Here is a 15,721-nt window from a genome sequence, read left to right on the forward strand (position 1 = left end):
ACTTCCAAGCAATTGGGAAGTCGAAAAGGCAAGATTTGACACCATCCTGCGTTCAATTTCTTGAATATAAGATCTTTGAGTTCGAATAGGATCGTAAATGTTTAGTCTTGTTGTTCAATATATGTAAGTTGAAATAAATGAATAAACTTAAATAATTTATTAAATTTAATAAATAAATTTGAATACACATATGTTCAATTTATTAAACAGAAATTGTGAATAAAGTTAAAGGGTGCACTACAAGAAAATCATATATTAGGGGGCGTTTGGTATGAGTATGGGAATGAGAATCGGAATGAGAGTCATTGTATTGTGGAATGAGAATGAGAATGAGCATGAATATCACTCTTCAAAGTAATGTTTGGTTAGTTGCATACTTTCTATCGGAATAAATCAATATTTCCTTTTTTACCCTTAAAGGAAAATAAGAGAAAAAATTAGATGTAAAAGAAAGATGAATGTGAGAGAAAAATATGATGAAAGAGAATGATGAGAAAGAAAGTATGATGAAAAAAAATGAAGAGAGAGAAAATATGATGAGAGAGAAAAAGGAGAGAAAAGTGATATGAAAGAAAAAATAAATAAATAAATTTTGATATTAAGGGAGAAAATTTTAGTTTTAGGTCAAGGGTATTTTTGGAATAAGGGAATATTTTGATTGATGGAAATAGGGTAATGACTCATTGAAGGGGAGGTACATGGGAATGAGTTATTACCCAATTTCAAGGATTCATTCCCTTATTTGTATTCCTATTCCTATAATCCAAACATTAACAATAGTAATCAATGATTCTCATTCCCATTCCCCACTCCTATTCTCCTAAATCAAACACCCCCTTAGTAATGGTTTTAGCGACAGATTATTTATACCGTCGCTATTAACGACGGCTAATATTTACTTCGTCACTATTAGCGACGGTCTTTAATAATTCATCGCTATTTAGCCGGAGTTTTCAATTTATTACCTATATAATCAATTTATTACCTATATAATGATGGATAACTTATTTCGTCATCGCTATTATCGAAAGATTAAATATTTCATCTTTATTTGTATAATATAAGTTAAAAAATCAATGTGACGGAATATTTAACTCCGTTGCTAATAGCGACGGTATAATTAATATTTGTTGTTAAATTTGGGAAGAAATTAGGGTTCGCATCCTGATTTTCCCTTGCGCGTTCTCAGGCGATTGACGATCTCCTCCCCCGGCAATCGACGATCTCCACTCCAACGTACTCTCCCCTAGAGCGCACTCTCCTCATCCGGCTTCCCTTCCCCCGACGTGCAGATATTTCCCTCTCCATCTCCCCTCTTCTCATTTCGTCGTGCTCGACAGTGCTCGTTTGGTGTCGAGAATTGTTGTGCCCGATAGTGTTCTGCTGATGCCAAGAATTGCCGCACTCGGTGGTGTTCGACCGGAGTCGAGAACTACCGCACAAGCTTGGCAGTGCTCTGCTGGCGCTGAGAATTGCTGCATGTGCAAGCTCGACAGTGCTCGATAGCTGTCGAAAACTACTACGCCCAGCAGTGCTGATGATTAATATCTATTGTATTTAAATTAAGTACGATGATTTAAATATAAGCATGCTTAATTTGACATGATTAATAATATTAGAAATTTTATTTTCATTAGAATATAATGTATATGAACAAGATTTGGATATATAATATGTTAGACAATGGATTTATTAGTCAATAATATTTTTTACTGGATTGAAGAGTTTGCGAACTTCGCTAAATTTCATCCAAAATGCTTGAATAATCAGCAAAGATATAGAAATACAACTTTCCATGAGAAATTATTACAATTGGTATTGTCATAAAGAGCCATATGTATTCGGTCAAATTAGATCTTCCGTTGCTTCGTCGTTCTATTTTTTTTAAAAGATTTAAGTTTAATTTTAATGATAGGTTTTAATTTAATTTAAAATTAAGTTTTAACTTTAATTTTAAAATTTTTAATTTAAGTTTTAATGTTTTAATTAGTTTAAGTGTCTTAATTTTAAAATGACTTTAAAATGATTTTTAATGATCAAAAGGAATTTTTTAAAAGGATTTTCTTTTACATAATTTTTTTTAAAAAGAATTTTTAAATGTTTTTTTAAATACCTTTTAAAGAATTTAAAATACTTTTTAAAGAATTTAAAATAATATTTAGAATAGTTTTTTTAAGAATTTTTAAAATAGTTTTTAAAAGTATTTTTAAAATAGTTTTTAAAGAATTTTTAAAAGAGTTTTTAAAGAATTTTTAAAATAGTTTTTTTAAAGTATTTTTAAAATAGTTTTCAAAGAATTTTTAAAATAATTTCTAAAGTAATTTTTAAAATAGTTTTTAAGGAATTTTTAAAATAGTTTTAAAGGAATTTTTAAAATAGTTTTTTAAAAGAATTTTTAAAATAGTTTTTAAAGAATTTTTAAAATAGTTTTTAAGGAATTTTTAAAATAGTTTTTAAAAGATTTTTTTTTCAAATAATTTTTAAAATAATTTTTTAAAAGAATTTAAAAAATAGTTTTAAAAAAGGATTTTTAAAGTAATTTTTTTGAAATAATTTTTAAAAGAGTTTTTAAAATGTTTTTTAAAGAACTTTTAAATGTTTTTTAAAAGAATTTTTAAAATGAGTTTTAAAAGTTTTTAAAATAATTTTTAAAAGAGTTTTTAAAATGATTTTCAAAAGAATTTTTAAATGATTTTTAAAATAATTTTTAAATAATTTTTAAAAGAATTTTTAAATTGAGTTTTAAAATTTTTTTAAAATAATTGTTAAAAGAGTTTTTAAAACGATTTTGAAAAGAATTTTAAAATAATTTTAAAAATAATTTTAAATAATTTTTAAAAGAATTTTTAAAATGAGTTTGAAAAGTTTTTAAAATAATTTTTAAAAGAGTTTTTAAAATGATTTTAAAAAGAATTTTTAAATGATTTTTAAAAGAATTTATAAAATGAGTTTTAAAACAATTTTTAAAAGAGTTTTTAAAAAAATTTTAAAATGATTTTTAAAGTTTTTTAAATGATTTTTTTTTAAAATTTTTTTAGAATTTTTAAAAACATTTAAAATGATTTTTAAAATAATTTTTAAAAGTTTTTTTTTGAGAAAGGTTTTAAAAAAAAATTAAATGAAAAAGAATTTTTGAAAAAGTTTTTTTTTTAAAATTAAAATAATTTTTAAAATAATTTATTAAGTTAAAATAATTTTAAAGTTAAAATACTTTTTTTTTAAAAATAATTTTTAATTGTAAATAATTTTTTAAAATATTTGTTTTAAGTTAAAATAATAATTTATTAAGTTAAAATAATTTTTAAGTTAAAAAAAATTTAAGCTTATTTTTAAAATAAATTTTTAAGTTAAAAATTTTAAAATAATTTTTTTAAGTTAAAAAAAATTTTAAGTTTAATTTTTAAAAAAATTAATTTTACAATAACATTTTTAAGTTAAAAAGAATTTTAATTTTAAAATTTAATTTAATTTAGCTAAATTTATTTAGGTTTAATTTAATTTAATTTAATTTAATTTTAATTTTAATTAATTTAATTTAATTAACTTAATTTAATTTAATTAACTTAATTTAATTTAATTTAATTTACTTTGATTTCATTTAGGTCCTTAGTCATCTCACCTGATCTATGTTTTCAATTAGGGAATCCCATAATTTTGTGAGATGAATTTGGTTTAATTTTAGGGTTTGTTTTTAACTTGTGTTAGATTTAGGTTTAGCTTTGGGTTCAACAAATATGCGTTTTCTGGATAAACTTCTGGGCTATGGTGAGTCACTTGGACATCATTAAAGTGACCATGCCTTCGAGGTTTTTCAAATAGTCCTATCCACTGGACTTAGTACAAAACCTTGGTCTAACTAGTTAGGATCCATAAAGGGTAGGTTCGGTCAGTTCCACTTAGCCAAATACACCAGGTCGAAGCCATATCTTCCTAGACATGCATAGACTAAGCTTCCCTAACGTACTATCATCCAAAACTTCACCAGTACCATTTTTCAAGTTAAACTTTTACCTTTTTATTCTAGTCCTAATTACCCTACCGGGTAGGTTGGTTTCGGTTACCCTGTCGGATAAATTATTTTTGGAGGTGCCAGCTATTCTGGAGCCTCCCCTAAATTGTTGATTTTTTCTTTTTAAGATTTCTTGTATAATTAGAGTTGGTTTTATTTAAGTTTTAATGTTTAATTTGTAATTTAAATTTAAGTTTTTAGTTTTGAATTAATTAAATTGGTCAAATTATCTTTCTTTAAAAGAGTATATTTAATATTTAAATTTTATTTCAATTTCAATTTTATTGAGTTAATTGAATTATCTTTCTTTAATAGCTTATTTTTAAAGTTTAAGTTTTTATTTATTTTTGAATTTGAGTTAATTAAATTGTTTGAATTATATTTCTTTAAATGTTTATCTTTTAGTTTTTTTATTGATTGTTAATTTTGAATTTTCTAGATTATTTTTGTTTAATATGTTATCTTTAACATTTAATTTTAAGTTTGTTAAATTCCATTTTGATTTTATCTTTATATTTTCTTTGTCTTTTAAATTGAAATGATTAATTGAATTTATTAGATTAGTTTTATTTTTAAAAGTTAAATTTTTGTTAATTATATTATCTTGGTTTTGGATAGCATTTCTAGACTGATTTTTTCTTGATTATTAAATACTTTATTAAGGTAATTATTGATTTTATCCATTTTCTCATTTTTAACTTCTAAATTTGAATTTATTTTAATGTTTGACGCATTTATGTCTAGATGATCACTTAATTTTAAATTTTCTGAATTGATTAAATTATTTGAATTGATTTGGTCATTGTTCTGTTTGACCAAGTCAAGGTTGATGTCAAATTGATCAGAATTTTGATAGACTTGATCAGAATCTAGATTATTTTGTGATTTTGAATTTAAATCATTTAGATCTAAATTATCATGCACCATACTTGGAATAATTTCATACTTATCTGAATCATCATGCTGATTATTTAAACTACTATTTGCAGGGGTGTTTTGGTAAACATTACTAACCTTGAGCACAACCCCTAATTCAGTAGGCTTTTCGATTGGATCTAACCCGAGTTCAGATTTGATTTTTACTTGAGCCTCGAGCTTCATCGGCTCCTCGTGAAGTTTGATCAACTGGGTCCAAAACTCATGTGCATCTTTGTATTTTTCTAGTCTGCATAAAACATTATTAGGTAAAACATTACAAATAATTTTACTTACATTTGTGTTTAATTCTGAGTTTTGAGAAGGTTTTCTCAATATCAGCCAATAATCAAAGTTTAGACTTCCTAAGAAACATTCCATTCTTCGCCTCCAGTAGTTGAAATCTTGATCGTACGATGGTGGTTCGTTGGGGTTCCATCCTTCTTGAAGAGACATTGGTCTTGAACACATGGAAACAGAGAAAAAGTCCCAAGACTTGGTCTTGGATTAGCAGTATTGGAGAAAAAATATAATTTTTCACTATTTTTTTTAAAAAATAATAAAATATTATTAAAAAAATATTATCTCAAAATTTTGAAAATGTAATATTTTGTCGATACTAAATAGTGGTGAAAAGATGACGATGTATTTTTCAAAACCAGTTTTGGAGGGAAAAAACGAAAGGTGTAAGGTTTTATTTTAAGAACGAACGATATCTAATTTTTCTTTAAAAAGACCCCCCTTTGTCTGATTGGTGGTTGCACCAAATCAGAGCGGTACCTGCTCTGATACCACTTATTGGATCGTGATGTTTCGATAGAGGGGGGGGGGGGGTGAATATCGATTACAAAAAATTCTTCGATAAGAGTTAAGCGCAGCGGAAAAAGTAAGAAATGCTAACACAGACCAATTTTACTTAGTTCGGAGACTGTGTCGACTCCTACTCCAAGGCCCGCACTCGTTGAGTGCTTTCGGTGGGCAATCACTAGCAGTTCAAAAATTATTACAAACTAAGTACAGAAAATGCTAATGAAAATAAAAGCAATACCGACAAAGGAATAAATCGAAAAGGAAAAAGTGCATTGTCAGAGCTTCGTTAGCGTCGCAGGAGCGCAGAGCAGCAGAGCAAGCAGTAGAAGATCTTCTTGTCAGTTGTTGTGTTGAGCTCCATCCCTGACCCTCCTTTTATATGAGGCTCGGGGTGCCCCGGATTCCTTCCGGGCGCCCTGGTGCGACGTGGCAGGTCCAACCAGCGAGCTCCACGTGGCGACGACGTTTTCAGGATAAAATTGCCTCCCGGGCTCCCGGGCCTGTTCCGGGCGCCCGGACCTCCGGGCGCTCGGATCCCCTCCGGGCGCCCGGACCACCTTTCTCCAGAGATTCCTTCTCCTGCAAGATAAGGTTAGTCCGAGACAAATATATAATATGTTTCCTGCAAAACAAAGTGTTAGCACAGTTTTATAAATTCAATATTAAGAGTATGACTTAGATTCCGTCTTTCCGAGATCGAAATCTAGTCACGATCTCGACTTAGATATCCGAAATGGATCTAAGCCGGATCGATGCCTAATGTTCCCTTCTCGAGAACGTGCCCTCACAGTCACTCCCTTCCAGTGACTTACCTTTACTCACTTGTCAGACGTCCGGTCAACCCTTCGACCCGTCTGGACTTCTCGCCAGCTATCCGGTCAGCCCGTCGACCTAGCTGAACTTTATGCCAAATGTCCGGTCAGCCTTTCGACCCATTTGGACTTCGTGCCAAGCGTCCGGTCAGCCCGTCGACCAGCTTGGACTTCGTGCCAGACATCCGGTCAGCCCGTCGACCTGTCTGGACTTAGCCTGTACACTCGATCAGAGTGTTAGATAACAACAAACCTAACTTAACATGATTTATCATTCATCAAAACCTGAGTTAGATCGTTAATTAGTGCTAACCGCACCAACAAGAATGACGTGTGCAATGCATCTAAAGGACAAGAAGTTGGGAGGAAGTCTGTTCAAGGAGAAGGTTGGAGTTGAGTTCGGGTGAGCTCAACTCCAGACGGCCGAAACATCACCCAAGCTTGCGAAGAAGTGGATGGTCAACATGCGCCTCCATTGATTGGAGGTGCCCGAATGCTCAAGGCACCTCAGTTGTCTTGAGGCATCTTGAAAGTCATACTCTAGAGGCGCCTTCGATGAATTGAGGCACCTTTGATATCCAGGAGCCATTACCGAGTGAATAAGCAGTAGAGTCCACGTTAATAGAACCGAGGCACTTTAGTTCAACCGAGGAGCCTCCAAGCTGCCATCTAAGGTGTCTCTGATGAACCAAGGATCCTCCAATCCGCTAGATCAGAAAATAGATGTTCTGATTAGGATAAGCTTTTATCCAGTTGGAGGTGCCTCCAAGTGTTCAAGGTGCCTCCGATGTGCCACATTAGCAAACGGTCACTTTGACCAATGGGCTATAAATAGTGCCCCAAAGCTAGTTTTAAAGCTACACGTTGGATCATGAAAGACGAGAGGGGGTGAATCTCAGTCATTTGAATTCTTTTTTTTTTCATAACGTAAAAATAAACAAAGTTAAGCAAGTAAAATAAAACAAATAAAGACAAAAGACAAGTCTCCTTTTTACTTGGTTCGGAGCCCAACCGACTCCTACTCCAAGACCCGTGATTTTTGATCACTTTTATTGGACAATCCACTAAATGATGAAATAGCACAAGTATGAATACAATGTGTAAATAAAATAAATATACCAACAACAATGTATGTAAGATGAAGCTTGGTTGTTAGCCTTCTAGCGTCGTAGCAAGAACTTGCACACATAGTAGAAGTATGAACAGAGTCAAGCAAAGTAAAGAATCATTTTTTTCTACTTGAACCCCGAGGTCTTCTTTTATAAGCATCATTTGGTCAATTGAAAAACTATTTGGTAGACTGAACCTATCAGTTGACTGAACCTCCTATCGGCCAACTAAACTCCACGCCCTTCTTTGTTTGCCATAATTTGATTCGTCTTATCCCGTAAATCACGCTTTTCGGTTGATTGATCCAGTTGATTTGTTGACTGAACCTAAATCTTGCCACTTCTGCATCGATTTGATTTGATTTGATCTAATTGTTGCCATTTACCAAAATTGGATCAGTCGACTGAACTGTCTATTCGATCGACTGATAAACTTGTGTTTCCAAGTTTACAGAACTCAATTGTAACTGTGCCACGTTGGCTGGATCAGTTGATCGAATCTTCTGTTCAGTTGGCTGAACCCTCAGTCAAGTCAAACTTTATTCAATCTATAAAACAAAGTTAGTTCAACAATAATAGTCTTGCAAAATAGAGTTATATAGATATATAAATGCATGAATGAGACAATTAGAACTATCTTGATCTCAACTTAGAAATCTCTATTGGTTTATTTAGTTGGATCAGTGCCTAAGGTTGCCCCTATTGGGATGCGACCTCACCGGACTACCTCCAATAGCTTATCATGACTCACCTGCCAAACATCGAGTCTTCCATACATGTTTGGACTTAACTACTGTGCATTAGATTGGTTGCTAGGGCTTCCACTTGACTCGATATCGGGTTCTACAGACATATCGAATCCACCTGCCAGATGTCAGGTCCACTTAACCCATCTGGACTTCACCTGATTCCATGATCTGTTGAAACTTTTTTTGCCTAGTATCAGGTTCAGCTGACCTATTAGGGCTTTCCCAGTTGAGCATCCTGTGCACTAGATTAATTCATCAAATAATAATAAGACTTATCTTGAACCTTTGATAACATCAAAACATATGTTTGATTATGGTGCTCCCTGCACTAACACTACATACTTGTTCTTAACTTCTGTAATCACTTTTTGAACTTCCAATTGCTGTAATGAGCTTCTCCACCTCCGACATTGTCAAAGAAGGAGTTTATTAGTGCAGGTTTATTTATCTTGGATTAATAACCACTCATATTGTAACTAAGTAAGATCTTCTATATCCTTAGTCTCTTTCATGTTATTTTTATTAATATGTCCTTGCTAAGTTCATTAGCAAGAGAAGTCATAATTTTAATTTGCAGGTCATCTATTCACCCCACTCTAGCCAATCTATATGACCTAACAAGTGGTATCAGAGCCCAACTATGTTAGAAGGACTAACTACTGACTAAAACAATAAGAAGAATGTCCAGATCAAACATTCATCCACTAAAGTTCGAGGGGGAGTTCGTATCTTAGAAGCAAATGTAAGTATTTTTTAAAATCTATTTCGATATTCTATTAACAATTAAATATGATTTTGAAGCATGAATGGATGAGAATGAAGAAGAAAAGGAAGAGCATCTTTGGAACAAAAAGCAGCAGATCGACTTTGTGGCCAACGACAAAGTAGAATTTTATCTGCTAAGCATACTACCTTCTTAGGAAGTCAACCAAATTAGCGCTTACAACTCTACTAAAGAACTTTGGGAGAAGTTCTTGGAGCTTCATGAAGGAACCTCGAGGCCAAATTAGCAAATAACCAACCTCCAGATGGAAAAGGGAGAAAAGATGACTCATCTACACACAAAGCTTAAGGAGTTAATAATTGGATTCACCAACCTTGGAGAAATGGTAATAAATCGAGACTTAATCAAATATACTCTAAATTCTTTTCTATGAACTCAAGAGTGGAGCTTGATTGTAGACTTGTATTGTATTTTGAAATACCTGGAGGTAAGTAGTTTAGAGGAATCATTTTCTACTTTCGAATTACACAAATCAAGATGTGCAAGCCTAAGTAAAGAGGAGAAGTTGACTCAGAACCTAGCACTTAAAGCTAAGAAAAATAAACCGGATTTAGATTCATCACCTGACGAAGATGAAGAGTCGTATATGGTAAGAAAGTTGAATAAGTTTTTTAAAACTAACAAGGTTAATAAGACGCAGGCCAAAAAGCTTACTTGGGGAAAAAGGAAGGTGAGATGTTATAACTGCGATGAAGAAGGACATATCAAGGACAACTGTCCCAAACTAAAGAATAAGATAAAAAAAATAATAAAGAGTTAAGAAAGTCTAAGCATAAGAATCTCAAGGTGACATGGAGCGACTCATTGTCTGAAGAGTCAGAGAATGAAGAATACGTTAGGCTAGCACTAATGGTCGACAACCAAGAGGAGAGCATCGATGAAGGGGGAGGTAATTTAGAAGAAAGTAATGATGAAGGGGGAGCATCCAACTATGAATCCAACACAGTAAGTGATGTATGTCAGCTTCCTCCTAACCAACTATACGATGGTATTAAAATGTTATCTAGATCATTGTGCAAACTAAGAACAAAGTATATAAAATTAAAAAAAGAACAATATTGACTTAAGAGTTAATTTAGCAAATGTATGCCCATTAGAAGAATTTGATAAAATTTAAAATAAAATTCTAAATTAAAAGAGTTATTGGAAACTTAAAAATTAGAGTTAGAAAAAAAATCTAGAAATTCAAACTTATTTCTGAATACTTATGCAAGAAATTTTAGATTAAATTGGTATATTAGAAATGATAAGTGTCAAATTGTAAAAGTTGTAAAACATGATATTCCAAAAAAAATACTTAATTAATCTAGCAGGTAATAATTTATTTCTATTAAATTATCTTTATGTGCATGCTAGAAAGTAATGTGCTTTTCCAAAGGCTAGTAGCCGCCCGTGATTTATCTCCTTTGTGTTGGCTTTGGGACGGGTTGGCAGGGGGGCACTGGGGGTGAGTGTATTCGCCTTTTGCCACAATAGAAAGTAATGTGCTTAAATTATTAACATTATTGATTAAATTATTTTTTGTAAACTTTCAATTCAATTTTCATTAGGTTTTAATTTTTCTATGATAAACAAATATGTTATCTGTTAGTAGAAAATTTTTGACTATTAAATATTTTTTCATAAATTTTTTAACAAAAATTGAATGTTTAAAATTTAAAATTTTTGGAGATTGATTTTTGAAAAACTTATTTTTTTTATTAAGATAACCATTATATTTGCTATGCTCAGAAAAATTGGCTGATGTATAAATCTATTTTTAAGAATTTAATTTCAAAATTAACTATTTATGTACAAAAATATTTATTTTGGCTATAAGAAAAATAATTTTCTCATGAACTTTTTTTTTATGATCAGATTAATTTTGTTTGACATTGACAAAAAAATTTTAGGATTTTTTTGTAAATACTCTGAGTTAATTTTGATATAATCAATTGAGTTAAGTTATGCCCTATGTATTTGATGTTGTATATCTGTGTATAGGGACTTAAGAACATAAGAAGTCGAGTGGAAGACATAGTGAATGAGAAGGATAGCATGAGAAGGTAGTTGACGGGCTTGGAGTATCCGAGGGATGAGGAGTTGCAGAAAAGTACACCGATGGAGCGAGAAGGATGCGCACGGCGCATCCGAGGCTGAAAAGTCTCAAGTACTGTTCATCCGAGACTAAATTTTCTCCTTTCATATTACAAAATGTGTTAGTCTAAGAAAACAAAGTATACCCTGTAAAACGATGTTAGCAAAATAAAAATAAGTAGTATTAATTAGACCCTATCTTCCCAAGACCAAGATCTAGTCATAGTCTCAATTTAGGTTTCCAAAATAAATCTAAATTGGACCTACTGTTGGTTGATACTCGGAATACTGTCCTAGTTCCCTTGTACAAAAATTTATACAAGCATAGAACTATCCTAGCTACCCATGTGTTCTACTAAAGTTAAATTTGGATTGCAAACGATACTTAACATTATTAATACAAATTTTCCTTTTAGAAGTTAAACTTGAATTGGGAACGAAACTTAACATTCTTACTTCAAGTTTGTAACGACCACCTTTCTTACTACTACTACTACTCTCTAGAGGTGGACGCTACTTAACTACTGACTCTACTTAATCGGTATGATCGAAACCACGAGGAGTCCTTACAGAAAAATTTCGGCAGAGTCTCCCCTGTACCGGTGACCATAAACTTAGATACAAACATAATATACATCAGCCACAAGTGGCTGGAACATATAACAAACTCTCACACAGTTAAATAAGTATCAAACACTACTCACATAAAAAATAACCCAAAAGTACATACATACTAAACTAAGTACATCTTAGCATGCAACCTAGAACAACAATAATCCCAAATAACATGAATCTTAAAGTACAACTTCAAATGTATCTTAATCACTAAAATGCGAAAAACTCAATAACATCCCAAGTCTCTCCCATAGTCCTGGCATCACACACCATCCGCGCCACCTTGTCGCCTTCCCTTGCTAAATCTTTTCCTTTCCTGTATCTACAGTAAGAGGAAATGCAATCTATAAGCAAAATGCTTAGTAAGCGCTATCTAACTCACAAAAACTCGAATATGCATGTAAACATACTGAAATCCAAAAACTGAAAACTCTAAGAAAACTACTACACATACTCATCTAATAGCAAAAGAATAATGCATACTGGAATGCTAGACATGTAAAGCTAATCAGAATAACATGCTAACAGAAAGAAAACTAAAACTTGCTGAATTCTAAACACTTCCTGAAACTTATTTCGTTTGCTTAAAAAACTTATTCTTTTATTTCACTTGTTTAAAACTTATACTTTAATACTTTTATACTTATGTGAAACTTATTTTACATGTTCAAAAGCTTATACTTATAATACTTCAAAATAGTAATCAACTTCTCTTGGGCCCAGGCGTAATACCAAAGCGCGCTCCCTAATAGGAACTGAGGTAGCGAGCCACCAGTCCTACGAGGGTAAAGACCTCGGTGTCAACAGGGCCAAGACCTCAAAATTAGTCACCTGAATTTATTTAACGACAACCTCGGAAGACGGGTACTAGCCTCTTAAAAATAAAATACTTATTTACTTCTTCTTTAAATGTCTTGACATTTTAACAAGCACCGTATGTGCCAAAATCCCTAGAGTCTTGACTTGAGATCTACTTAAGGCTTTGGCCTTTTTCTTTCTTTCTTTATCTTTCTTATACTTTTCTTAAACTCAAAATCCAAGTCATTCTATGTTCATTGCCTAATAGCAGAACAAAGGGAAACTAGAAGCTTAAAGAAAAATCTAACTATATACTTGGAATAAAAGGCAGTTCATTGCATATATATATATATATATATATATATATATATATATATATATATATATATATATATATATAAACTAAAATTGAAAATCTACATCTGAAATATTTTCATGAAATCTGAAACTAACATGCTAAACTTAAAACTATAACTGCAGGTTAAAGGATCACTAACAAAGAATCTAGTAGCATGTTAAACAATTGATAATAAAAAGAGTCTAATTAAGCCACAGGGAACCAACAGAGCACTCCCAAAGGTAAAGCTATTCATGCCTTTTGCATAACACGACTCAAAGTTCAAAACTCCTGTTCAGTGCCATTGTAAGAAAACAAAAAGGAACCAAAAAGGCTACATACTCAAACAACTATACCCTTCCATGTTAAAAACCCAAACCTACTAATCTGGATTAGTACTTTAGCTATTTAATGATACAGGAATATCAAGGATTGACTCTACCATAATCTGTCCGAACCTTTATTGCATCAAGAGAAAACAAATCGCGAACTACTCCTACTGTAGGTGAGTAGCAACTTACAATGCAGTTTCTTGGACTTACAATCGAGGAAGAGGGCTCAAACGCTTCTAGGGTTTCGGTTGCTTGCAGTTTTCAGTGGCTTCTTTGTGTTTCCGAACTCCCCTCGTCGAGGTGGTCACGCACGGGTGAAGACCGGCCGGAAAAAGCCTTTCGCCGGCGCTGGAGACCTGCTTGCTTGCTGCCGCAGTTTTGCCCGAGAAGAAGTCGTGCCGTCGCGAGAGAGGAGAGGAAGAGAGGTTAGGGTTCAGGTAAATTAAAATCCCAAACGCTATTAACTCATCTTTTAATACCTAGGTTCTATTTCTGTTCTCCACTATAACTTAAATATATTTCGTTCCCTACTTGATTAACAAAACTCCCATGGAACACTTGGTTGGCTGCGTTCTGCTTAAGGCTCGGGTTGCGGGTTTGAGTCTCGGCTGCATCCCTTCTTATTCCAATTTATTTCCTATTCATTAACTACTGCTTAAATAGATTTTGCTCCATATTCATTCATAAAACAATTTCGGAACAGTTGGCTAACTGGATTCGGTTAAGGCTCGGTTCAAGTCTGAGGTCCACGGTTCGAATCTCGACTTGAACATTTTTTTGTCGAAACTTCCTTCGTTTAGTAAAAATACCAAACGACCTCCAAAAATTGCATAAAAATACTCTAAAAATTTCTAAAAATCTCTAGAATTTTTCTATAGCAAATTTAAATATTTTTAAATTACTTTTGGGACTCGAAATGGAGAAATTTGGGTTGTTACAAAGTTCAACCGATGTGATCTTCCTAAGTTAAACCATAATACAGAAGTTGATCAAATATCTATTTCAAGGATCGACTTCTAGGTCAAACATGGTGAGACACTAGACTTTCTTGGGTATGGAATCATCTACCACTGCCTAGACAAAGGATATTGTAGACAAAGGGTATTGTAGACTTTATAGGTCATGCTAGTTGTGGGATACCCTAGAAAAATATCAGTTGTTGATTTAGATATAATTTACCTAAGTAATCTTTAGTGTTTAATATGTGTACTTTACATCCAAATACTTTTAGATAATTTAAGTTGGGTATTTTATTATAATACAGTTCATAAGGGGTTGTCTTGTAAAATTTATTAATTAAAATTTTATTTTGAATATAACATACTGTATTTATTGCCTCTTCCTAAAATTGATTACTTAAGTTATATTCATTTAACATGATTATAGTAGCTTCTTGTAATATACTATTTTTTCTTTCCACTAGTCTATTTTATTAGGGGTTTTAGGACACAAAAAATCATGGTGATATCCATTTGTTTGGTAAAATTTGATAAACCTATGATTTTTTAAATTCTCCCTATGATTACGTCTTATTCTTTTAATTTTTATATCTTTTTCATTTTCTATTAATTTTTATAAATTGCTGAAAATTTCAAAGGTTTCATCTTTAGTTTTTAAAAATTTTACCCATGTAAATCTTGAATAATCATCAATTATTATTAAGTATAGTATTGGTTTCCGCTTAGTGACTTAACTCTGTGTGAATCAAAAAGGTCTGAATGTAGGAATTCAAGTATTGAGTTGGTTCGATTTAGGCTTATTAGTTTGTGAGTTGATTTAGTTTATTTTACTTGTTGACAAGTATTACAGATTATATTTTCTAAATTTCTTAATTTTAGTAGACCTCTAACTAAGCTATTATGACTCATTTTAAGAATGAGTCTTATGTGAGTGTGACCCAATCTTCTATGCCACAACTTGGTTTTCTCTTATTATGTCAATAGACACTTGAGTGAAAAGGTTGGTAGGTTAATTATATAAATATTTTTTTTTTCTAATTCCCTTAAGTGTAACTTTAGAATTTTTGATATTTTTAATTACACATTCAGAGTTTGAAAATGTTACTAAAGAGCCAGAATCACACAATTGACTAATACTAAATAAGTTAAACTTAAACTTTTCTACTAGTAGAACTTTTTTAATAATGAAATTGGAATTCAATTCAATATTATTTGTTCTGATCACCTTAAGTTTTCCATTATTACCAAATGCAATTGATCTTAACTTCTTGAGTTTTAATTTGGTGAACTTTAATCTGTCTCCAGTCATATGTCTGGAACATCCACTATCCAACATCTATTGATCCAAATAATTATGTTCCTACATATAAAGTATTTGATTTGGATCCAATTTAAATGGATTATAAGATAGATAGA

Source organism: Zingiber officinale, chromosome 5B (assembly GCF_018446385.1).
Source record: "Zingiber officinale cultivar Zhangliang chromosome 5B, Zo_v1.1, whole genome shotgun sequence".
Taxonomy (NCBI): Eukaryota; Viridiplantae; Streptophyta; class Magnoliopsida; order Zingiberales; family Zingiberaceae; genus Zingiber; species Zingiber officinale.